The sequence below is a fragment of the Rana temporaria genome, chromosome 3, assembly GCF_905171775.1.
Source record: "Rana temporaria chromosome 3, aRanTem1.1, whole genome shotgun sequence".
In the NCBI taxonomy this organism is placed as follows: domain Eukaryota; kingdom Metazoa; phylum Chordata; class Amphibia; order Anura; family Ranidae; genus Rana; species Rana temporaria.
The window spans coordinates 117848468-117873969 of record NC_053491.1 but is presented as its reverse complement, the minus strand read 5'-3'; the positions used below and the strand labels follow the sequence as shown (position 1 = coordinate 117873969).

Here is a 25502-nt window from a genome sequence, read left to right as displayed (position 1 = left end):
TAATGTCTTTTTACTCATTCTTTAAAAAAAAAAAAGAAAGAAAAACCAGATGCTGGTAAGCTCATTAGATGTGTGTGCATGCATTTGTATTTATAGGTAGTAGGGATGCACCAATATAATTTTTTTAACACAGAGTATCGATACGTTTTTGCAGGTACTCGCCGATACCAGTTATCAATACCTATCGCCTAGGAAATGGGGAATTTTGGGAGGGGGGGGGGTGGTTGTTAGGGAGTTGGGTGGTGGCAGGGTGGGAGTAGAGGGTAAGTGAGGGCAAGGTAGATGAGGGTGGGGTGAAATAGGGATTGTGGCATGGGAGAGATGGGATGGAAAAGGCTGTGATCACTGGGGGGGATAGGAGGGTTATTGGGAGACATGGGGGCAGAGGTGACAGCTGGTAGAGATAAGGAGGAGGCAACATGCAAAAGTGACTGCAAGCGTAGTACAGGAGACCATCAGAGACTGCAGGCATGGTACAGGTACTCTATAGAGGAGCTCTCCGCTAACAGGATGGGAGAGAGCCTGCACCTCCTCCTCTCTGCCACTGACACTTCTGTCCTCCGCCTCTTGTCCCAGCCCTGAGTGCCGGGATTGGAGAGGAGCTCAGCAGCCACAATGTCCATGGTGGGGGACCACAACTGAAATTTGGGAAGCACCCCCATAGATTTGTCCGTATCACTTTCTCTCACAGGAGAGGAGCTGGCTGGATAGCAGATGGAGGAGGGAGAGAGCTCCTCTGCCCAGTACAACAGGATACCGCCATACAGTGTCTACATACAGAGCCTCTCCTGTTCCCTGCCTCAGCATCCAGCCAGGGAGAGCCCGGATCCAGCGTGTGGCTGGGAGTCAGAGCTGGAGGAGGGTGGTGTGCAGCAAGAAGACAAGGCTTGTGGGCTTTTAGGATGGGCGGTCTTGCACCTAGCGATGCCACTGGGAGGAGGAAGCAGGGATGGCACTGTCCGGAGGGGAGGAGGCGGCGGTCCACTCCCAAGCGACATCACTTACGATATCGGAGCATTTTCGCAAGTACGATACTCGCAAAAATGGCTAGTATCGGCACAGATGCAACGCTAATAGGTAGGTAGGTATGCATATCGTTGTGCTCATATGTTTACATACCCTGGCAGAATTTATGATTTATTGGTAATTTTTCAGAGAATATGAATGATAACACAAAAACTTTTCTTTCACTCATGGTTAGTGTTTGGCTGAAGCCATTTATTATCAATCAATTGTTTTTATTCTTTTTAAATCATAATGACAACAGAAACTACCCAAATGACCCTGATAAAACGTTTACATACCCCAGTTCTTAATACCCTGTTTTGCCCCCTTGAACATCAATGACAGCTTGAAGTCTTTTGTGGTATTTGTGGATAAGGCTCTTTATCTTTTTAGAAGGTAAAGCTGCCCATTCCTCTTGGCAAAAAGCCTCCAGTTCCTGTAGATTCGTTGGCTGTCTATCAATTTTGATCTCATCACTCTAAATTAGGGCTGCAACTAACGATTATTTTTATAATCGATTAGTTGTCTGATTATTGTTTCGATTAATCGGATAATAGCCTTAAAAAAAAAAAACGAATCTTTAAATTTTTTTGGGCCAATTTGTTGTTGGGCAGATTACAAAACACAGATTGCCGCAAAAACACATTACATGCTTTTCTGCAGCTTCTCCATTCAAGTATATTGAACCAAAAAAAACAAAATGGCACTGTTTTGAGTTTAAAAAGTCCTTGCCCTTTCCAAATACACAGCAGCTGAAAAAAAATCATGGATGTGAACGTGTCCCATAGGAAAACATGTAAATGAACTGTAGTGTGTTTCTGCAAAAAGCACTAAAAAACAGAGGTGTGAACCCAGGCCTGAGATATTTAGTAACATAATGGGGTTAAAAAAACAAATAAGTACACAGAGCAAATAATCACTACTGTAAGGGGTTAATTTTTTTACTGTGGGACTGTGAAGGTAATATTTACAGTAGCGATTTCCTTTTTGTACTAATAAAGGGCTAATTTTAGTTTTTTTAACCCCATTGTTACTGGCCGATTAATCGATTATGAAAATTGTAAAAGATTAATTTCATAATCGATTAGTTGTTTTGGCCCTACTCTAAATGACTTTGTGCCAGAAGGTTTGAGGCTTCTCTCTGTGCCGTTTGGCGTATTGTAAGCAGGATGCTTTGTGGCATTTGTGCAGTAATGTCTTTCTTCTGGCGACCCAACCATGCAGCCTATCTTTCTTCCAGTTCCTTTATTGTTTATCTTGATACAGCCACAACACCACATGTTTTTAGAGAGTCCTGTATTTCACCTGAAGTTATTTGTGAGTTTTTCTTTGCATCCCGAACAATTTTCCTGGCAGGTGTGGCTGACGTTTTAGTTGATCTACCTGACCGTAGTTTGGTTTCAACAGAACCCCTTATTTTCCACTTGATAAGAGTTTGAACACTGCTGAATGACATTCTCCATTCTGTGGATATATTTTTATATCCCCTTTCTGTTTTATACAGTTCATCTACCTTTTCCTGCAGATCCTTTGACAAGTATTTTGCTTTCCCCATGACTCCGAATCCAGAATGGTCAGTGCAGCACTGAATGAAAGATGCAAGGGTCTGTCAGGAGTCCAGAAACGCATTGACCTTTTATACACACAAACTAATTACAAGCAAACAGATCACAGGTGAGGATGGTTATCTTTAATAGCCATTCAAACCTCTTTGTGTCAACTTGTGTGCATGTTATCAGGCCAAAATCACCAGGGTATGCAAGCTGTAAACATAGTTAATTGATAATAAAATGGCTTGAGCCAAACTCTAACCATGAGTGAAATAAATGTTTGTGTTATCATTCATGTTCTCTGAAAAATGGCCAGGAAATCATAAATTCTGCCAGGGTATGTAAACTTATGAGCACAACTGTGCCCATTGATTTCCCAACAGCAAATATTGTAGACACACAACAATGTAGGAGTAATAACTAATAATTCTGGATAAATGTATGTGCTCTTCAGTGAATACAGTCACCTTTGTTTCCTAAAGTATCTCATGCTATTTCTTTTGCTCTTCCATAACAGTACCTGTGCATCAAGGCTGCTGCAAGCTCTTTACTGTGCTCTGACAATTCAACGCTCTCTAGCAATCCCTAGACAGCAGCTGTGGAACAGTTTTTTTTGTTATTTTTTTTGTACACAGACCAACATCTGTCCCAGAACTAGATTTTGACCCTGAAGGAACTCAGAACATAGATGGTGCCTGCCTTCTTGAAAGAAAACCAGATAGGCATTATCAGGGTGATTACTGTAGTATCTTTGAGGGGGCAGTAAAAAGCTGCAAGTGCCCATTCATATTGATACATTAATGAAAATAAAATTCACGTTAACACATGAAGTTGTGTTGGCATTCATTTTGAATGGCATCCCATTTTTTTTTCTGAAGCACGAGATTAAAAATGGGATGGGTTAAGGGCGCAGAGCACGGAGAACTAAGCCCACCCAGTTGTGTGATAATAGTGAATTAATATTGATTCTCTTCCCGGCCAATCAGGAAGCGGGTCTGAGACCTGTTTCCCGATTTGCCACTGAAGAGGAAGGAGGGGATGGAAGTCGCCGTGATGCCCGCGGAGGAGAGCAGGGAAAGAGGAAGCCACCTGTGATGCCTGTCGCCCGGGTGAAGTGCTACCCGCCATAGATGGGGTAAGTGCATCGGATGACCCGGCCAACTGGATCGAGGGGTGGCTGTGGGTGCACTGTTTAATGCTAGTATACCTAAATCAGTACTAAAAATTATCACTTACATGCAGGAGATTGCATATATAACGGGGTGGTTATTGCTCTGCCAAATTTCCTTTTTAATGCCTAATTGAACCCTCTTTACTTATTACTGTAATGTAGTCTTTCTGCATATACTGTAATAAATATATTTATATATTATTTTATTTTACTTTTTTTACATTTTGTACTATTGCAAGGGTTAAACAATAACTTGTGTTTACAGCATTTGGAAATTTCTACTTGTGCTTTTAAACACAATCCGCAGCCTATCTGTCCAAAACACACCCCCCTGAACACTGTTCTAATCTACATCACTGCTAAGGCAGTGAGAGTAAAGTTCATTAGAATTGTGTTTGGTGGGATCCATCCAACCACAAGAGAGCTTATGTGTTGGAGCCCTTTTCCAACTTTCCTATGCACTGGCAGCACAGAATTGTTTTAACCTTTGTTGCCGTACTTAATTGTTAAAAAAGAATACATATAATGCATATTTATTTCTGTATGTGTGGACAGACTGTATTACTGTAATAAAACTAGGAAGGCCTCGTGCACACTTCTTTTTTTTTTTATTTTTTTTACAGCTGCTCCTAAGGCCCCGTACACACGACCGAGTTTCTCGGCAGAATTCAGCCAGAAACTCTGTCGGAGCTGGATTCTGCCGAGAAACTCGGTCGTGTGTACACTTTTCAGCGAGGAACCCGTCGAGGAACTCGTCGGGCCGAAAAGAGAACATGTTCTCTATTTCCTCGTTGTTCAATGAGGAAAGTCGGCCCGCCGAGCTCCTCGGCGGCTTCCACACTGAACTCGACGAGGAACTCGATGTGTTTGGCATGTCGAGTTCCTCGGTCGTGTGTACGGGGCCTAAGGGTCTCACGCACCCAAACGCCCCTGCATGTTAGCCTATGTGTCCATGCACTCATAGGCTTTTAGCAGCGTTTAGTGGCAGGAGCTTTTAGAGTTTCGAAAAAAAGGCCACATTCAATGCGTCCAGGAGCAGCAGAGTTTGGACAGAAAAAACGATGGACACTGCTAAACATGTCTAAAAGCTAGCGCTTGAGCAGTATCTTCTTCTTCATGTTTTTGGTAAAAAAAAAATTGCAATAAGCGTTTGGTTTGCGCAAATGTTATAGCATCTACAAAATAGGGGATAGATTTATTGCAATTTTTTTTTATTGTGACTGTGACATTGCCACGGACATATTGGACACTTTTGACACATTTTTTGGACCATTCACATTTATACAGCGATTAGTGCTATAAAACTGCACTGATTGCTGTGTAAATGTGACTGGCGGGGAAGGGGGTTAACACTAGGGGGCGCTGAAGGGGTTAAATGTTCCCTAGTGAGTGATTCTAACTGTAGGGGGAGGGGACTCACAAGGGGAGGGGACTGATTTGTGTTCCTCTGTACTGGGAACACACAACGGTCTCCTCACCGCTGACAGGGCGTGGATTTGTGTGTTTACATGCAGATTCACGGTCCTGCAGTGATTGCGGCCAATCGCGGGTGCCCGGTGGACATCGCGGGCACGTGCACCGGAATTCCCGAGCGATGCCGCGTGTGCTCCCCCTACACGCCCGGGAAGCCCAGGACGTCGTATGACGTCCACCCAGGATGGGAGATCCCGTCTGTGGACGTCCTATGACGATTTTATTTCAGCACATTAAGATTCTCCCTTTACTTGTACATTTTCTGGTGAATAGAAATTGGTCGTGTGCTTGCTTTTTGGGCACATTTCCACAGTTCAGCTCTTTAGTGTGTCTTGGTGGATGCCTTCTATATTGCTGAGGGTTTGTTAGGATTATTTACCTAAAGGTTGAAGTATGGAATATGCAAACTCTTTACTAGCTAGTTTTATAAACTCTCTTGTTGGCTAGTTGGAATTAAACACCTGTTCCACCTAGCATTATCTCTTCCAGAGAGATGATTTAAAATACTAATTTACTTGCATATTAAATATAACTTTACTCACTAACTGCTCAGTGTCAGTAAAGTCCTGTTATTCAGGATGTCCTTGGACAAATTTAAAGCTTATTCCTTTTATGCAGCACACTGACAACACCCACCACTATATTATATCTTAATCAATAATATTGTTTCACAAATTACCACAACGACTTTATGTATGGGCTAAATTGCTGTTTGTAAATGTTAGATCGTATTAACCAAAGCAGCTAATTGCCAGAAGCACAATAACTATCTGGTTTGTGGAAAGCCCCCATCAAAATGTTAGAGCTGGCAGCCGCTTATTTCTGTCAGTGCTGAGAAGGAAATAATGACATTATAAATACATTTATTATACGAGCTGAATTCTTTTTAAAATTCATGTGGCTGTTATTGCATTACTACTGCACTGTGAAATATGGGTTATTTAATGCACTCAACAATATGGAGAAATAATTGTGCAGGGAAATATAATAAATATATAAATTGCTTACAGCTTTTTTTTTTTTAAAGACAATCGGTGTGATTATGGAACTTTCCAGTTTGTTAAAAGCACAGGTGGCAATCAAGTGGTTATTTTAAGTGTTGTAATTTTGTTAAATGCTGAAGGGTTAAAGTAGAATTATGAAGGGGGGGGGGGACTGCATTCTCTATATGATGTAATCTATTTGTAGCATTTGCACTGCGGTCTTTGTTTTCTAAATCCCACCTGCAACACTGTTGTGCTACCTGTTGTTTCTGTCAGCAGATCTGTTATTTCTTAATTGTGGCATACAGGACACCGTCACTAGAAGTCTAAACCATAGGTTATATGCAAATCACTTAAATATTGAGGAACATTACTCTCCCCTCTCCTCCTCTTTTTCGCATTACCCCCACGTACACTACATGAGCTGCACTCTGGTTCCGTTGAAAATCCCAACCATGATCTATCCATCTATATATGACTGCGTTTTTCCTCCTCCTTTTTTTTTTCCCCTAGGATATATATTTATGACAGATCGTCTTTATCCATATACAATAAATCTTAATTATTAGATCTTAACGCTGATAGATGGACTTCAATATTTATATTAATAAAATTATATTGATAAATGCTGCTCAGTTGCAACATATGAAATGCTGCGCTTGTAAAAAAACAAATATTTTTTTAAATTTCTTTATTGATGTATTTTGTTTACAGTATGTACATTTTGTAGTTTAAAAATTCTTCTGAATGACTGCATCTTGTATTTATCTCTATGCATCAATGTGTGGCAGAGCATTGAGATTCCTGTGCAATGATTGCACTCATCTGGCTTCAGTTTGGGGTGGGAGTTCTCTTTTCTTTACTGTTTTCTTTCAATTGGGTTTTTTTTTTCCCTACTCTTTCCTTCCCTACCTGAACGGTACAGCCCTGCTTAGGGAAGCACGCTGGAGGTTTGCTGGCCCTGCCCCTCCTGTGTGTGGATCAGCTTGCGAGCCCCTGTATGTATGGACCCTGGCCTGACCTGTCACTGCCTCCGTGCATGCTGTGCGGAGGCGCGTGTCATTGGTGGGAGGACCCCGCGTCTCGTACGTCCCCGCCCTCGTCACTGCCCTACCCAGGGAGAGTACGCTACGTCATGCCCTTCTGTGCACATGCACGCTACGGACGTGGCTGCGCACGCTCTGCAGACCTGGCTGACTGGACAGTCGGGGTTATGCAGGGACACGGCTACATCGCCGTGATTTGGGCAATTTCAAATGACGTCATTATCGGTGCGACGGAGACGCCGACATGCAGGTGGGTCTCCCCCCACTCCACCTGTTACTAACCAGCCCTTAGTGGACTATATATAGACCAGGTAAGCAGCTGTTCAGTGTACTGGCGCCACTCTGTTACCAGGGACACACTCAGCTATACAATATACTGCAACACTAAGGTAAGACGATTTCCTAGGATATCTACAAGCTGTGGGCTAATGCTTTGCTACAGATTTGTAGTTTCTATATTTACCACCTTAACCCCTTTTTTTACCCCAGTCTTATTGTATTTTATACATATTTGTTTTGTATCCTTTAGGACTTTAACGCCTTTGCCTATTATCCTTTCCATACCCATGGACTAAGGTCAGTTAGGTAGGCGGTTATTTAGACAGATTTACCTATCTGTTTTTTCTATGTCCGATTAATACACTGCATGCACTAGCTGGGTGTGTGAACATATACCTGGATCAGATTCATTGTTCTTTGCTTACCAGCAATCAACTGCCATACCACCGCATGCAATTGAGTTCTGCTTTTTCTTTATGGTAAGTCGCTTTCTCCCCCCCCCCCTACCTCCCCCCCTCCTCCCGTTTCTACAAATCTGAAACTCCTGATTATGTTTTTATGAAATTATTTTTGATATTGGTATACTGAAAATTATGATTTATACCTTCACAATACCATCCACAGATTATATTCTCCTATCTGGTTGAAACAATTTCCTTGTGAATTACAACCAGTGATAGGCCAATAAAAAGACCGTTCGTTGATTACCACCAACGCGGGATACCCCTTGTAAGTTATTTTCAACCTTCATAGGACTTTCCTGATTGTTCTATCACGCATTTTTATAGCTTATGCACATATCCTCAATATAAGAACCCCCACATGATATGACTTTTTTTCCCCCCCCTCCCCTTTTTTCCCCCCTTTCTTGTTTTCTTTCTTTTCTTTCTCTTTTTCTTTTCTTTTTTCTTCCTTTTATGGAATTCCCCCCTTTTATATGGAAGTCTCAGGGGGAGGGCTCTCTCTCTGCGTGCTTCGTTGCGCATTGCTGCATTGAGATAACATGTTTATAGTCCTTTATCTGGCTGTCCACCATGCAATTTCTGCAGCATGGGTGGACATCTATATGTACTTCTGTTGTAACATATTTTTATTGTTTTTCTTAAAATTTCTTAAAATGTAATGTTTTTCTGTTTTGTGATTTACATATACCTGTAGACTGATGCTGTTTCTTGTATATGTTTTATTAGAATGAAATATCTATGCTCCTGAGGAAGCGCTAATTCCATAAGCGCGCAACATGTCGAGCAAATCCTCCTAGTCCTCTGGACAACCATCCGGTCACTTGTGATATAACGTTTTTTATAATTATGCTTTTTATTTTAAGCTTTTTATGTTAGAACTATACAATGTATGTGAACCGTGTGTGGTAAACCAGTTGTCAATTGAACTTCACTTTGTGATTTTTTATTTATAACGGTTTCTATGATATTTCTATATTTATAATAAATTTTTCTAGTTTTCTACAACTTTTGTATCGTGTGCCTTCAAAGCCCAACTCACTAGTCCTTAGTTCAATTCTACAATATCGGGGCGGTGGCACATTTAATACCGGTGCATCCGTATTATCACCTTACGCTTGATGCACACCAAATTAGGTTTTTTTCTTCATGGATAGGTTATATGCTGCCACTTTTCGGATGAGGACGCTGGTACACAAGGATGTTGGGACAGCCCACTCCCAGCAATCCTCCATTATTTAAAGTAATGCAGTTGTAAGCTAAAAATTTGAATGCCAATTACTCACTATGGAAAGCCTCTTGGGAATTTGAGACTGGAAAAGGATCTGGGGGTCCTAGTAGATCAGATTCAGCTATAGCATGCAGTGGCAAGCTGCGGTAAGGAAGACTGACAGACTATTAGCAAGCATTAAATGTTTTAGCAATAGCTAAAACTAGCCATTTACTCTTGTTCAGCCACATCTTGAGTATGCAGTGCAGTTTTGGTCACCTGAGGGTGCAATGTTATTGAAAATATCGACTAGGTGAGGTACCAGTTTATCGTTATAGTTTTGATAATATTCTCTGGAAATACCATCTAGTCCAGGAGATTTGTTATTGGATAAGCTCTGAATAGTCCTTGAGAGTTTCAGATTTAGTAAAAGGGGAAGTGAGCGATTGTAAGACTGGTGCTGGGATCTATGGGAGTTTAATGGATTTAAGGAATCTAACATCTTTGTCAGTTTGAGGCTTTAAAAAAAATGTGCAATGTACTGTAATATGCTCCAAAAGCTTGTGCTATATCTTTTAGGATTTATCAGTTTATGCTGAGTGATTGGATGGATTTTATACTGTAGTTTTAATGTTGCTTTGCTTTGTTTAGACAGCTAGTAATTTCCCAATCGCCTTGATGGTTATGGGTTACTTTAAGGCACCCTCGACTCCTAATATGAATGTTAATTAATAGGGGTGCACTGAATGGAAATTTTGATACAAAACCAAAAATGCAGGATGCACTTAGCCGAAAAAGACAGTTTTTTTTTTTAAATTTTTTATATATTTCTTTCCAATTGTATTCAACGTTTTAATTAATATCAGTTTAAATGACTGTATTTATTGGCGTATAACACTCACTTTTTTACCCGGAAAATAAAGTGTAAACTGTGCCTGCGTGTTATACGCAGGGGGGCGTGTAACGTTTTTTTCCCCTCAAACTTCCCTCTTAGTTAGGGTGCGTGTTATACGCCGATAAATACGGTAATATGAATTTATTGTTGGCCATTATTGGCACCTTTAGTGCAGGAAAAACAAGAAAAATGCAGTCTGCAGTCTCTGACCATCTCCACTAGTATGTCTGCAATCTCTTACTTAAACACACCGCTAACAGTATTGGCAACATTTCCATTTGGTGCACCTCTAGCGGACATGATGCATGAGTTGGCCAGAGACTGCGGACATGGTACATGAGATGGCCAGAGACTGCGGACATGGTACATGAGATGGTCAGAGACTGCGGACATGGTACATGAGATGGTCAGAGACTGCGGACATGGTACATGAGATGGTCAGAGACTGCGGACATGGTACATGAGATGGTCAGAGACTGCGGACATGGTACATGAGATGGTCAGAGACTGCGGACATGGTACATGAGATGGTCAGAGACTGCGGACATGGTACATGAGATGGTCAGAGACTGCGGACATGGTACATGAGATGGTCAGAGACTGCGGACATGGTACATGAGATGGTCAGAGACTGCGGACATGGTACATGAGATGGTCAGAGACTGCGGACATGGTACATGAGATGGTCAGAGACTGCGGACATGGTACATGAGATGGTCAGAGACTGCGGACATGGTACATGAGATGGTCAGAGACTGCGGACATGGTACATGAGATGGTCAGAGACTGCGGACATGGTACATGAGATGGTCAGAGACTGCGGACATGGTACATGAGATGGTCAGAGACTGCGGACATGGTACATGAGAGGGTCAGAGACTGCGGACATGGTACATGAGATGGTCAGAGACTGCGGACATGGTACATGAGATGGTCAGAGACTGCGGACATGGTACATGAGATGGTCAGAGACTGCGGACATGGTACATGAGATGGTCAGAGACTGCGGACATGGTACATGAGATGGTCAGAGACTGCGGACATGGTACATGAGATGGTCAGAGACTGCGGACATGGTACATGAGATGGTCAGCAACTGCAGACAGGGCACAAAAAAAAGCAGAAGGAGTTTTATTTTTGCTTGGAACTCTGCTTTAAGAAGATCTTCCTGGTGGGTCGAGGATTGGAGGCTTTTTAGGTACAGTGTGTTTGAGAAAAGTAATTTATCTAGAATTAAGTATCTTCCCAAATGGTCAACAACAAAAGATTTAAAAGAAAGGGTTGTGTTATCGTGGGTAGAAAAAAAAGTATTGCATTTGTCCTCTCAAAAAGTTAGATTCTGGAACACTGATAATGTCAGAAGATTTTGTTATGGTCTTTTCATAAATGATATGCCATGTTATACTGAGGTAGGTTTATGCAAGGATAAAATACATGGTAAATGCATGGTACTTTTTTAGAGGAATATGTTATCCTCGAGGAGAAGGGTATATCCTCATGCAGGGTGTGCAGTTTCTGTTGTTTGGAGATACTCGGATTGAATGCCCCAAGATTTCAAAAGATGAAGACCTGTTTCAAGTGTGGAGAAAGAAAGAATTTCGCCTTGATTGATTATCAATTTGTCTGAGATACCCCATTGGTGAGGTATGTTATTACCTTTCAGTAGTTTGGTAAGTGGAGTGAGCTGTTTTCAGTTTGCAAGGTGGCTTGAGAGAAATTGTTATACATCATGAACTCCCAATATGGTTCTGGGAGAGATGAGACATTGCATACTGCTTTCTTTTACATGGAATAAGTTTATACAAGCAAATACATCTTGAGGTGACTGTTTACGTAGATGTGGAGGTTTTGTCAGATGATGTGCTCAATTGCCACTTCGTAGTGTGATGAGGATGGTGGTAGATAAAGGAGGAGTTCGAAATTTTGACTAAGGTCTGCCAGAGGTATGTCCTTTCTGATGCATCGAAATGGGATGTTGTGGCGAAAATTTCCCAGTCTTTGTAGGTTTTCTATTAGATCCATGTGGCAGTCTAGTAAATCATTATGAGCTTTTGCATAATCGCCCATTGTATTCTCCATGTAACTGATTGTATCTCCTGTGTGCTGTATGTCCCCTTTAAATTGGTGTAGGAATGATCGCAGGTCTTTTGGAAAAGCGTCTCTTTGGGGTAATGGCATGTCCTGTAGCGTAGTGTTCAGTATTGGTTGGTTATTAGTATGGAAGGTTGCCTCATGTAATCAAGGCCTGACATTCCTTTCCTGACAATTGAGAGGGTATATTTATAAAGCAAATGGAATGGAAGGCTCTCGCGCTATCGGTGCTATAAACCTAGGGGGCACTGCTGCGGTCACCTGAAATCTGTCCTAGCCAGAAAAGAGTGAATGAAATAAGTAATAGTGACTGCGCTGTGTGACTGGGGAAGGGTGGAAACAAAGAAAAAATCCCACCAGGGTGGTCGCTGAAAGCAATATCCGATCTGGGCGGTGGAGTTGAGTGTGCTTGATAAAAACTTCTCCCCGCGTCACGAGTTCCGAAAATAGCCGAACTGGGAGTCTGCTCTATACTGGGCCTGCGCAGTCAGCTCTACACGGCTCCTAGTCTGTGCGCAGGCGCCGTATAGAGCCGACTCCCAGTTCGGCTATTTTCGGAAACTCGTGACGTGCCTTATATGCCGGGGGGAAGTTTTTATCAAGCACGTCAATCATCTGGGCTAAGTCCCAGATGACATTGCGCCGCTGCATAGGAACGCCTACTCCCGCGGGAGTGAGTACCCGGAAACCGGGTGGAAAAGAACAATAATACGGTATGTACAGAAAAAAAAAAAACGCATACTGTACATGTCGGAAGTATGCTGAATGTAATGGTATATACATGTTTTTAGGGTGAACCTCCACTTTAAGTGTGTACGGTGTTGTCACTTTCTTTTTTTATTAAAAGGTGTATGAACACTTCAAGTATTGCCCATATAAGCCTCTGTGACAGATACAAAGGTGCAGATTTCTAGTTGCAACTTTAACCTGCACTGTGTGCACAGGTTAACTGCTATTTAGTATACAGTTTATCAGTAGCCATATACAAAATACTTACCAATTACCTGGAAGTGTTTAAACACATTTTTCTTTCTAGAGTGACTTTTACTTTTTACTTATTTGTAGAACAAGAATGCATAACCATTTTATTGCATCCTCTGAAGTTCCTAATGCTTGTTTTTTTTATTTGTACCACTGCAGGTAGAGCTAATCCACATTTTACAAGTAATAAATGCCACTTGTTATCCTTTAATTTTACATTTTTCCCAGCACACCATTTCAACCATTTGCTCTCATTTTTAGAAAGGCATAAACTTTATTTTTAATTTTCAGCTAAAAGATTGGTCTTTTATAGATCCCTCTGGGTCTAAAGGAGCTTTTTTTAAAGACTAAACACATCCTACTTCAAAGGGCATGGATTCCTTTTCATCACTAGAAATAAAAGGAGTCTTTCCGTTATTCCTATTTTAGTTGGGAGAAAAACTATCCCCGCTGTTAGCCTGTTTATCTGGTTGTCAAACAGTAAATATTCAGAACTTCTGTATCATTGTCTAAAAATTCCAAGGACACTGACAATGGTAAATACAGTATTTCTTTGTGTGAATTAAAGTAACCTAAAATGAGTCAGGTAAAATATTACAGTGGAAAGAAAATATCTCAAACACAGTAATACTCAATATTTTTAAGTCCCTTTTCCAAACAATATATGAACATGTTGATTTTGTAATGCAACATACCGTAGTTACATAGTTACATAAGTAATCAGGTTGAAAAAAGACACAAGTCCATCCAGTTCAACCACAAAAAAAATAAACAAACAAAACAAAAAACACAGTACAATCCCATACACCCAACTCCATACCCACAGTTGATCCAGAGGAAGGCAAAAAACCCCAGCAGAGCATGATCCAATTTGGTACAGCAGGGGAAAAATCTATAAATCTTAGTACTCAGTTATATTCTCTACATTTAGGAAAGAATCCAGGCCTTTCTTAAAGCAATCTACTAAGCTGGCCAGAACCACCTCCGGAGGGAGTCTGTTCCACATTTTCACAGCTCTTACTGTGAAGAATGTATATTGGAAAATACTGCGCAGGTCTAAAAGAACGTGAATAGTGATGACACTATAATAATACTAAATGAAAAATAAAGAAATAATAAAAATAATAAAAAAGCTGCTGCAGCTCGTATGTCAGATAAACATAGAAGTATAAATAAAAAGGTAAAGCTGCGCTGCAAAATGAATCAACATAAACAATCAAGTATGCTGTATGTGATGCACACAAAACACCAGTGCAATCTGAATAAAAGCAAGTGGAAAATATGTGCGGAAGTCCATATGAAGGATGTATCACAGAAAAATTCAAAAGTGACAAAGTTCTCCGAATGGTTGAAATTAGATGTCCAGATAATATCCTGTGAATCTGTATAGCAGATGACAGAATCCCCCACCACTTAAGTTCTAACTGCTTACCAGAGCAAGAAATTAGTCAGGCATGTAAACACATAAGCCAGTTTAAGGGATCCGGGATATGCTGTCACTCTCTCTCTATTTTCACCAATCTTCTACATCAGACTCATCTCTCTCCATAGATATGACCCAGAGGAGAAAAACACTAACATAGTGTGATATCGTTTTAAAAAGTTTAATAGTAAAGGTATTGCACTCACATGTATGTAGTTAAAAAAGTGCGTGTATCAATAATAGCCGGCCGGCTCTACTGTCCGCTCGTCCTTCCGGGTAGACAGCGTGGTACGAATCGTGGTGACGTCAGCACGCTGCTCCTCCCTACGCCGTTTCGTCACAACAATGACTTCTTCCCTAGTTGTGACGAAACGGCGTAGGGAGGAGCGGCGTGCTGACATCACCACGATTCGTACCACGCTGTCTACCCGGAAGGACGAGCGGACAGTAGAGCCGGCCGGCTATTATTGATACACGCACTTTTTTTATCTACATGCATGTGAGTGCAATACCTTTACTATTAAACTTTTTAAAACGATATCACGCTATGTTAGTGTTTTTCTCCTCTGGGTCATATCTATGGAGAGAGATGAGTCTGATGTAGAAGATTGGTGAAAATAGAGAGAGAGTGACAGCATATCCCGGATCCCTTAAACTGGCTTATGTGTTTACATGCGTGACTAATTTCTTGCTCTGGTAAGCAGTTAGAACTTAAGTGGTGGGGGATTCTGTCATCTGCTATACAGATTCACAGGATATTATCTGGACATCTAATTTCACCCATTCGGAGAACTTTCTGTCACTTTTGAATTTTTCTGTGATACATCCTTCATATGGACTTCCGCACATATTTTCCACTTGCTTTTATTCAGATTGCACTGGTGTTTTGTGTGCATCTCATACAGCATAATTGATTGTTTATGTTGATTCATTTTGCAGCGCAGCTTTACCTTCTTACTGTGAAGAAACCTTTCCGTATTTGGAGATGAAACCTCTTTTCCTCTAGACGTAAAGAGTGCCCCCTTGTCCTCAGTGTTGACCGTAAAGTGAATAACCCAACACCAAGTTCACTATATGGACCCCTTATATATTTGTACATGTGGATCATATCCCCCCTTAATCTCCTCTTCTCAAGAGTGAATACATTTAGTTCTTCTAATCTTTCCTCATAGCTGAGCTCCTCCATTCCTCTTATCAGTTTGGTTGCCCAGTGTTGTTTTTAATAAATGCTTTGTCTAAAATATTTTTTTTTTGGCACAGATACAGGTGGTAGCACTGAGAGGATACTAATAAAAGATTGTAACTTTCTAATACAGGGCCATTGTTGAAGTGTACGTAAAGGAAAAACTTTTTATTTTAGTTATTTTTTTGGGTTGTTTTTTTTTTAAAGGGGTTGTAAAGGTTTGTTTTTTATTTTCTAAATAGGTTCCTTTAAGCTAGTGCATTGTTGGGTCACTTACCTTTTTCCTTTGATTTCCCTTCTAAATGTTTTTTTTTTCTTTGTCTGAATTTCTCACTTCCTGTCCCTCCTCGGTAAGCTTGCCACCATCATCCGAGCCGTTCTGGCCGGGGCTTAGTTAGCGTGCTCGCCCCCCCTCCCTTGGGACTACATCCCTGCGTAGAGATGCTGTGTTCACATTTCGAAGGGAAATCGGAGGGAAAGGGTAAGTGAACCAACAATGCACTAGCTTAAAGGAACTTATTTAGAAAATAAAAAACAAACCTTTACAACCCCTTTGAGTTGGATGGTTAAACCCTCTGTCAATTCTGAATTGTTTATGCTTCTGTTGGGTAGAAATTACCCTTCATTTGTCCTGTAGACAAATTGGTTCTCTAGGAAAAAAAGTGAAATCTCCCCAGGAAATTTTAACCCTGCCCTACTCAATCCCATTTCAACTGCCCAGACTTAGACAGGTTTGATTCCTATTGGTTAATGTAGGAAAATAAATGTGTAGGAAGGAAATAATAAGGCATTGATTACACAGATGTACATAGCGGAACGCCTGTGCAGAGGCCGAGTTTGTCCGCACGGGAATGCACAAGTGATACCATTTATATCAATTGGGACTTAGCTGCTCCCAGTTCGACAGTCATGCGAGTCGTCGTGCATTCAGGGACCCATACCTACACGGCTAACAAACTGGGAGCAGTGGTTGTTTCCAGGCAGTCACTGTGTCCCAATTGACGTGAATAGGACTGCCTGCACAGGGATGCACGGAACACCGATCAGAGACGTTTGGATATACCCGGAAAAACTCATATAATGAATCCAGAATTAAACATTTTGATTGATGGCAACTAAATACTCCTAAAATGTAGTAGTTTTTGTTCAGTTTTACTTTACAGCACAAGCGATTTAATTAAAGTCCAATACCGCAAAAAAAATATTCCAATAGTACATTGCCTTACTGTACATCTGTTTGTTTTGTACCACCTTTCTATAAAAAGATAAAAACTTTGTAAAAGAAAATGTATTCCAATAATTTGTATGTAAGAGCAAGAGCCAGCAACTCCAAAGTCCTTGATGCAAAAAAATTGCATATGGCCTTTGCATATGAGCATTAAAAAGCAAAGACTGATGCATTTCGGTGGGAGCCTTAGTCATAGCATTGGCCGCACATGCTCGAAATGACTGACGCATGCGCGGTAGCTTCCAAGGAATAGGTAGGGTGAAGCAAGATGGCGGCAACGGCATTGAATCTGACGAGCGCATGCTCGTCGTACTCTATGACGTCACCGCGTTCGTGCCATTCAAAGGAACGGCGGTTCTTTTGAATTGAGTGTGTGTACACTCGGCCGGCAAGATAATCTTGCCAGGAATCTCGTCAGGAAATTTTTTTTTTTTTTTCCTGACGAGATTCTGGGCCGTGTTTACAGGGTTTAAGGCTCCTGCTGAAACGTGTCAGCTGTTTGCTTTTTATTTTTGCATCAAAGACTTTGACTCTTCTCTCTTATATATTGTATTGAGTGTGGGAAGACACACTGAGCCTTGGCACTTGTGCTGCAGACTGCACATATTTTATCTTTCCCCAATAATTGTATGCCTTTACATTACAATTTTGTATATGACTTCCTTTTTTTATTATACAAGCCTTTTATTTGTATTTTTCTAGAATAAAAAGTTCTTCATTTTGTTTTTCTCACTATTTAATAAAAGTGCTTTGAGCTATTAAAGGGGTTTTCCACCCATTTTGTAAGTTTATTAAAAGTCAGCAGCTACAAAAAGTGTAGCTGCTGGCTTTTAATAAACCGACACTTACCTGCTCCACGGCTCCAGCGACGCGCCGGACGGGGCTCCGCTCCTCGCCCCCCCTCGCCGGCCGGCGTCTTCATGCTCAGTGTGGGCACCCGGCCGTGACAGCTTGCGGCTTCACGGCCGGGCACCCACTGCGCATGCGTGAGCGGCGCGGCCCGGCGAGGCCCAATTTAACCCAATTTAGCCTAATTAACCCAATTTAAGACAAGAATCCCAATTCTTGTCTAACTGTGCATATGCTCATAGATGATTTTCTGTAGCACATATCCAGTTAGTTTGGTATGGACAGATGAAGAATAGCCATGCTTTAAAAGAAGACAATCTAACACCATCACAGTAAGGTCCGTTCACATGTTGCTTAGTGGTAATGCGGTTTTCTGCCAGGTATTTTTAGACAGTGATTCACAAATTTTTCTGCGTGGCATGTGTTGGGTAGCCCATTTGTTTTGAATGGTCTTCCCTATGTATGTTTTTCATCCAAAGAAGCTCTAGGACTAAATTTTAGCCCAGAGCCAGGCATGAATTTACACTAACTTTTTGTTGAGTGGCAATCGTGGCAATATATTAATCGGTATTTGGTGTGCCATTCAGAAGGAAGTGCAGACTACCATACACAACACATTGGTATAACATATGAGGCAATATCGTACGGTCCCTTCCCTGAAGACACCATCTGTTATATGTCGTTTTATGATTTCCTATAATTAAGAGATCACGGCCTTCCGGCAGGAGGCAGTGTGTGAGGCAGTGTGTGATTGTGATTGTGGTGGAGGTCTCTATCGTCACCCCTTTTTGGATATGGTGGACCAATAAGCACTTGGGAGATCATTGGAATTGACTAATTTCTCTATTGGGACTTTTTTTTTTTGGAGTGTGATGAAGTCTGATTGCCTTGGACACTTATATTTTTATCACGTGTAGATCACTGGTTTGTTATCACATTATTTTTTCTGCACTGGTTGTGCTGCCTTCAGTGCAGTCTGTATTACGTTTATTAGCGCAACCTTTTCTTTTTGTCACGTTGTGTTTTGCTGCGATTTTGAATCGCAAGCAGAATCGTGCAAATTCTGCCAGCAGCGATTCTTAATGGTCCTATTGTAAAAATATGTGTAAATGAGTTAGACCTTAAGCCTCGTACACACGATCAGACTTCCATCGGACAAATCCGTGGATTTTTGTCCGAAGAGCGCTGGCCGTGAACTTGTTATACATACAGACGGCAGAACTTTTTCAGCCAACATTCACAAAACTATGTGTGTTTCTGCTCTTTAGCGCCACCCTTTGGGCAACTTCTGCTATTGTTGCCTTTTATGGTTCGCATTGGTTTGGGGCATGCGTGTTTGTACTTTGGATTTTAGTCCAATGGGCTTGTGTACACACAATCAGATAATCGGACGGAACACATTTGTTGTCGCACAATTTGAGAGAATGACCATCCAACATTTGTTGTCGGAAACTCTGACAACAGTTGTCTGATGAAGCATACAGACGGTCAGATTATCCGACAAATCACGTCCATCACACAATTGTTGTCGGAATATCCGATCGTGTGTATGGGCCTTTGGAGTGTAAGCTCCTTGAGGGTAGGGACGGATGTGAATGTACAATGTATATGTAAAGCGCTGCGTAAATTGACGGCGCTATATAAGTATCTGAAATAAAAAATAAATTATAAACAAGGGCCTAAGCCAAGTTTTGTTTGTACACTTTATTGAATGTGTAATTGAACCAACATATCCATGTTTTTCAGTTGTCATGTTCATGTGCAATTTGATATACCTTCGTGAATATTTTATGTATTTTCCCTTACCTGATGACTCAATGTGATGCCAGAATAGGAATATGCTGCTTGTGTAATGTATGATGCAGTTAAGATAGATCGCCATTTAGAACGTTTGACTTTATGCCCTTAACCATTTGTGTAAATCTGAATAATGGTAAGAGGGGACTCGGCCCTTGACCTTTTATATCTCTGTGGGAAAAGAACTCTGCCTGTAATGACTTTTGCATTAGCATGCTTTTTTTTTTTTTTTTTTTTTACAACTTCTGAACACATTATTTATGGAATTTTTTTTAGCAGACATTTCTGTTGTTGGCACATGCTACTTTTTGATTTTGATATTTTTTTAACTATAAACAAAAGTGGGAAAATTATTCTGATGTAAAACTAATTGTACGCCTTTATTCTGGAATCCTTATTCTACAGCAAAACTGAAAGGTTGACTAATATTTCTCTCAATTGCCAGCTACGTGCAATTACTGAGATGTCAGATGCATTCAATTGTTAGCAGTACGTTTTTCTACTGAGACCTTTATTTTCTGAATAAAAAGAGTAAATTGACAGTACCTATTTTTTTTTTATATAGATCTCTCTCTATCTAGCTATCTATCTAATATCTTAAGGAAGCCATGATTAAAAGTGTAAAAAATTAAATAAAAATCTCTATCAAAATAACCACTTCCAGCCCAAGGCCGTCATATGGCGACCTTGACTTTCAGTGGGGATATCTGAATGATGCCTACAGCTATAGGAATCATTCAGATATTATTTTCTGCCAGCGATTCTGTGCACCATAAGAATGGTCATAGCGGCAGTTCCGCCGCTTGTATTGTTATTACAGGCGATGGGAGGTGACATCCCCCCTCCTGCCGCAATCCGGTGCTTCTCTGGGCTCTAAAGTCATCTCTATGACCGTCGGAGGCTCGGTGCGACGTTATGATGTCACGTCTGGGCCACGGATGTAAACAATGCCATTATCGCTGCTAATGAGTATGAGATCAGTTAATTTTTTTTTTCAGTCTCATGCATTTCAGCATGGAGGAGAGATGTGGGGTCTTATTAACCCCGCATCTCTCCATAAAGAGGACCTGTCACGATAGATTCCTATTATGATGCAATTGCTATTGCATTGCATGCTGGCTTGACGCATCTTGAGCACTCAAACACATATGTTAGGATGTTATTTATTGATTTTAGCTCTGCATTTAACAGAGTAGTCCCTGACAAATTAGTGAAAAAGTTAAAAGCTTTGGGCCTATGTCCATTACTGCGCTCATGGATTATGGATTTTCGAACAAACAGGCCACAAATGGTGAGAATAGGATATCAGATGTCTAACACTAGTATTTTGAATACGGGGTACCCCAGGGATGTGTGTTAAGTCCGACCCTGTTTACATGGTTGACGCATGACTGTACTCCCATGTGTCTAACACTATAGTGAAGTTTGCTCATGACACCACTTTAGTGGGACTCCTACAAGATAATATTGAGACAGCTTATAGGCAGGAAATTCAACATTTGGTTGAGTGGTGTAGAAAATGATTTACTACTCAATACTGCAAAAACGAAAGGAATAATAGTGGATTATAGGAGATCATTGCCCGGTTTATATAGGTGGAAAGGGTGGACACTATTATATTTTTGGGAGTGCATATTACAAGGGAGCTGTCATGGTATGAAAATGCCTTTTCTAGTGTAAAAAAGCACAGCAGAGACTGTTTGTTTTTTCTTCGGAGACTGAAGCAGGCTGGATTGCCCTTAAGGCTTCTGGTCAATTTCTATCAGTGTACCATTGAGAGTATTCTTCTCCACTTCGCTGTAGTGTGGTATGCCAGCTGCAGAGCCAAGGATAAGAAGTGCCTGTCTCGTGTGGTGGAAACAGCACAGCGGATCATAGGAACAGAGCTACCGAATTTGGACACAGCATATGCCAGCCAATTAAAAAAGCCGGCCAAAGCTATTAGTATCGATCCAACCCATCCAGGTTACAGTGTGTTTGTCCCATTGTCATCAGGAGTATGTATGTGTGGTTTTGTTGAGAAGTGTTTTATTGCTGCTGTAAAGAGTACCCGGAAAAATGTTGTATGTATACAGTGACAAAGTATATCTCGCTTCAAGGGGTGTTTACATTCCTTGTAATAGGAATAAAAGTGATCAAATAAAATGTAAAGTGTAAAAAAAAAATGTTTTTTTTTTTTTTTTTTTTAAACCCTCTGTCCCCGGTAGCTCACGCTCAGAAGCAAACCCATATGCAAGTCCTGCCCACATATGTAAACGCCGTTCAAACCACACATGTGATGAATTGCCTCACGGGCATCAATTCTAGCACTAGACCTTCTCTGTAACTCTAAATTGGTAACCTGTAAAAAAAATTAAAGCGTCGCCTATGGAGATTTTTACATACCGAAGTTTGGTGCCATTCCATAAGACATGTTGGGTATCTATATACTCGGCGTAATATCTTTCACATTATACGAAACAATTGGACTAACTTTACTGTTTTTATTTTTTAATTCATGAAACTGTTTAAAAAAACGCGTTTAAAAAATTATTGCGCAAATACTGTGTGAGATAAAAAGTTGCAGTGACTGCCATTTTATTCCCTAGGGTGTCTGCTAAAAAAAATACATACAATGTTTGGGGGTTCTGAGTAATTTTTTAGCAAAAAAATATATGAGTTTTACATTTAGGAGAGGCGTGCCAGTATAGGCCCGGGATGGAAGTGGTTAATGTGCTAAAAAAAATTCAGATATTTCCAATAAAGTCTCTATAGCAATCATATGTGCTAGGAAACCTTAGAGTGGAGTTCCACCCAAAAATGGAACTTCCACTTTTTGGAATCCCCCCCCCCCCCTCCGGTGTCACATTTGGCACCTTTCAGGGGGAGGGGGAAGCAGATACCTGTGTAATTTGCTCCCACTTCCAGGCATAGATCACCGCAGTGATCGCAGAGACCTATGCCTACTCTGTCCCCCCTTCTGTCTTCTGGTGAACACACATGTCCCAGAAGACAGCAGGAACCAGTGAGGACGCGCAGCAGGGAACCGCAAAGTGAAGCCGCAAGGCTATTTAGAAGCCAGCGGAAAAATCTTCCCATTCATATACATTATTTCAGCCATAAATGTCAGGATCATGTAAAGAAAGTATAAATCACAAAGAGGGGGCAGGGCCTCTTTGCATACCATAAACCATAAAATATATATTTTTAAATAAACATATAAAACAACTGCACTCTCATATTCCAGTGCCACACATGTTGGGCACTAAGAGATAAAAGCATATTCCTATAGACAGAGCGCTGTTGCTTCCCTCTTCTATGATAAAAATATTTGAATCGACAGAAGCAGCTCTCTTGTTCCAGCTAGCATCAGTTTCTATGAGAAAAATGATGACGTTTATTAGTTTCATGACATCAGCCATCCCTAGCATGCTCTGGGCTCTGTTACACACAAGGGGCCACATTCTCGTAGATCAGCGTATTGTTGTGCTGGCGTAACGTATCCTATTTACGTTACGCCTCCGCAACTTAGACGGGCAAGTGCTGTATTCTCAAAGCACTTGCTCCGTAAGTTGCGGCGGCGTAGCGTAAATAGGCCGGCGTAAGCCCGCCTAATTCAAATTTGGAACAGGGGGGCGTGTTTTATGTAAATAACTTGTGACCCGAAGTGATTGATGTTTTTCACGAACGGCGCATGCGCCGGCTGTGGAATATCCCAGTGTGCATTGCTCCAAAGTACGCCGCAAGGACGTATTGGTTTCGACGTGAACGTAAATGACGTCCAGCCACATTCACTGACGACTTACGCAAACCACGTAAAATGTTCAAAATTCGACGCGGGATCGACGTCCATACTTAACATTGGTACGCCGCATGTACTCCACCATATAACAGGGGTAACTTTACGCCGGGAAAAGCCTAACGTAAACGGCGTATCTGTACTGCGTCGGCCGGGCGTACGTTCGTGGTTCGCGTATCGAGCTGATTTACATATTTCTAGGCGTAAATCAGATTACACGCCCCTAGCGGCCAGCGTAAATATGCTGCTAAGATCTGACGGCGTAACAGACTTAAGCCGGTCGGATCTAATAGAAATCTATGCGTAACTGATTCTAAGAATCGGGCGCATAGATACGACCGCCCAGACTCAGAAATACGACGGCGTATCTGGAGATACGCCGTCGTATCTCCTTTGAGAATCTGGGCCATGGTCTCTAAAAAAAAAAAAAAAAAAAAAACAACAAAAAAAACACCTGACCAGGAAATGTAACCTCTTTCTGCAATCTTAAAAAAAATTCTACAACTTCCCATCAAGATGATTTAGATGCGCCTTAATAACAGCTTATCGGGCTCAGTTTCTGGTACTCCCAGGGGACAGTATGGCCTTCGCTTTTCGTATAACAAGCATCTGTATGCCAGATTTGCAAAGCCGCCACCTGGACTTCTGTTCACGCTTTTTCCAAGTACTACCAAGTGGATATTCACGTCTCGGCTGATGTGAGCTTCGGTCTCATTTTTCCTCTGATTATCTGATTATTTTATTTGGGTTTCTTAAACCCTTGTGTTTCCTGTGGACCTGTGTGCCCACCCCTCCGTTATAATCAAGTATTCTGTATCTGAAGTTGCTTTGCTTGGGTACATCCCTTGTTCTATGAATAAAAGTCTTTTTTGTCCTGTACTGTGTGAGTAAACGAAAAGCACTTATGACTTGCCTATAAATTCCTCATCTTGGAACACAGAACAGGACACAGGCCCCTGTACTCTTTGATTACCAATTTATTGCTTGCTAAAAAAAATCTAAAGCCTCATGGAGTGGGCGAAGTTATATGAATATGCTCTTGGGGCAGCCCTAGCCAACTTTTTTCCAGTGTCACCTGAAGTTAGTAGCATTATGAATGCGTGCCTGTATTGTACTGTCATGTACTGTACTCCAACATAAGGAATTTACAAGTACCGTAAGGCCCCTTGCATACTGCCCTGACTTGAAAGTCTTGTGATTTTTGCTGTGATTTTTGCCACTATTTTAGGGAATGTGGACCTCAACTTGCATCAGTCATATCTGTGCGACTTGAAATCGCACAGATATGAATGGTACTCATTGGAAATCATGGGGTATGACTTGTCATGCAAGTTTGCAGTCCGAAGTCGCAGGACAAGTCGCTCAAGTGTGAAAGGGGCCTTAGTCAAAATTCCTATTTTTTATCTTTGTGACTTTTTCATAAATCGGCTCCTTACTGTTCCTTCAGTTATTGGAAAGAGGCTTCCTTATTTTTGTTTTTTTTCAAATTTTTTATCTGGTGTTGTTGGTATGGAATAGTTAATGTAAGCCACTTTTTCTAAAATTGTGTTGCGGTTTCTAAAGCAGAAAATCACTTTATCACCTCCTTTCTTGATAAATGTATCAGTAGACAAATTCCTCGCTGTGTATATATGAGTGCCATCTTGATAGATGTGCCTCCCACATCAAAACCTGTAATCTGATTTATGTAAGGCTCTGCACATGGCAAATCAGATTGCAGAAGATAAGTTACAGGGGATGTGCTCTTTGCACTATTGAGTAGTGTTGGTAGACGGCTTAAGTTTATTTACAGACTTAAAACAAAATGTTAACATCTGCTATGTGAATCCAATTTCTAGTTATTTGCTCTTATTATTTTCCCGATTTAAAGTACTATTCTATGTCTAAGCATATATTTCTATCTTTTTTTTTTTTTTTTTTTTTTTTATATATTGCATAAGACGTGCCAGAGGTGTTTGTAGTAATAATGCATTTACTATGTTTAGGAGATGTAAGTATTATGTACTTTTATGAAATTACTATAAATCTGTTAAGAACAATTATGATCTTTTATGGAAATATGTGATTTTGTAAGGACTGGCAGGAAAATAATCAACTTA

The 25502-nt window shown here is 41.0% G+C and overlaps 1 protein-coding gene and 1 long non-coding RNA gene across 3 annotated transcripts in view; both read left to right on the top strand.

The window, feature by feature from the left end:
- The window catches only part of CHCHD3 (coiled-coil-helix-coiled-coil-helix domain containing 3), a 197967-nt gene that overhangs the window by 67056 nt on the left and 105409 nt on the right, over positions 1 to 25502 (top strand). The window lies entirely within an intron of this gene.
- Positions 7361 to 8881, top strand: LOC120931662. The gene is made up of 3 exons (XR_005747888.1): positions 7361 to 7617; positions 7758 to 7986; positions 8698 to 8881. It is a non-coding gene; the product is annotated as an uncharacterized LOC120931662 (long non-coding RNA).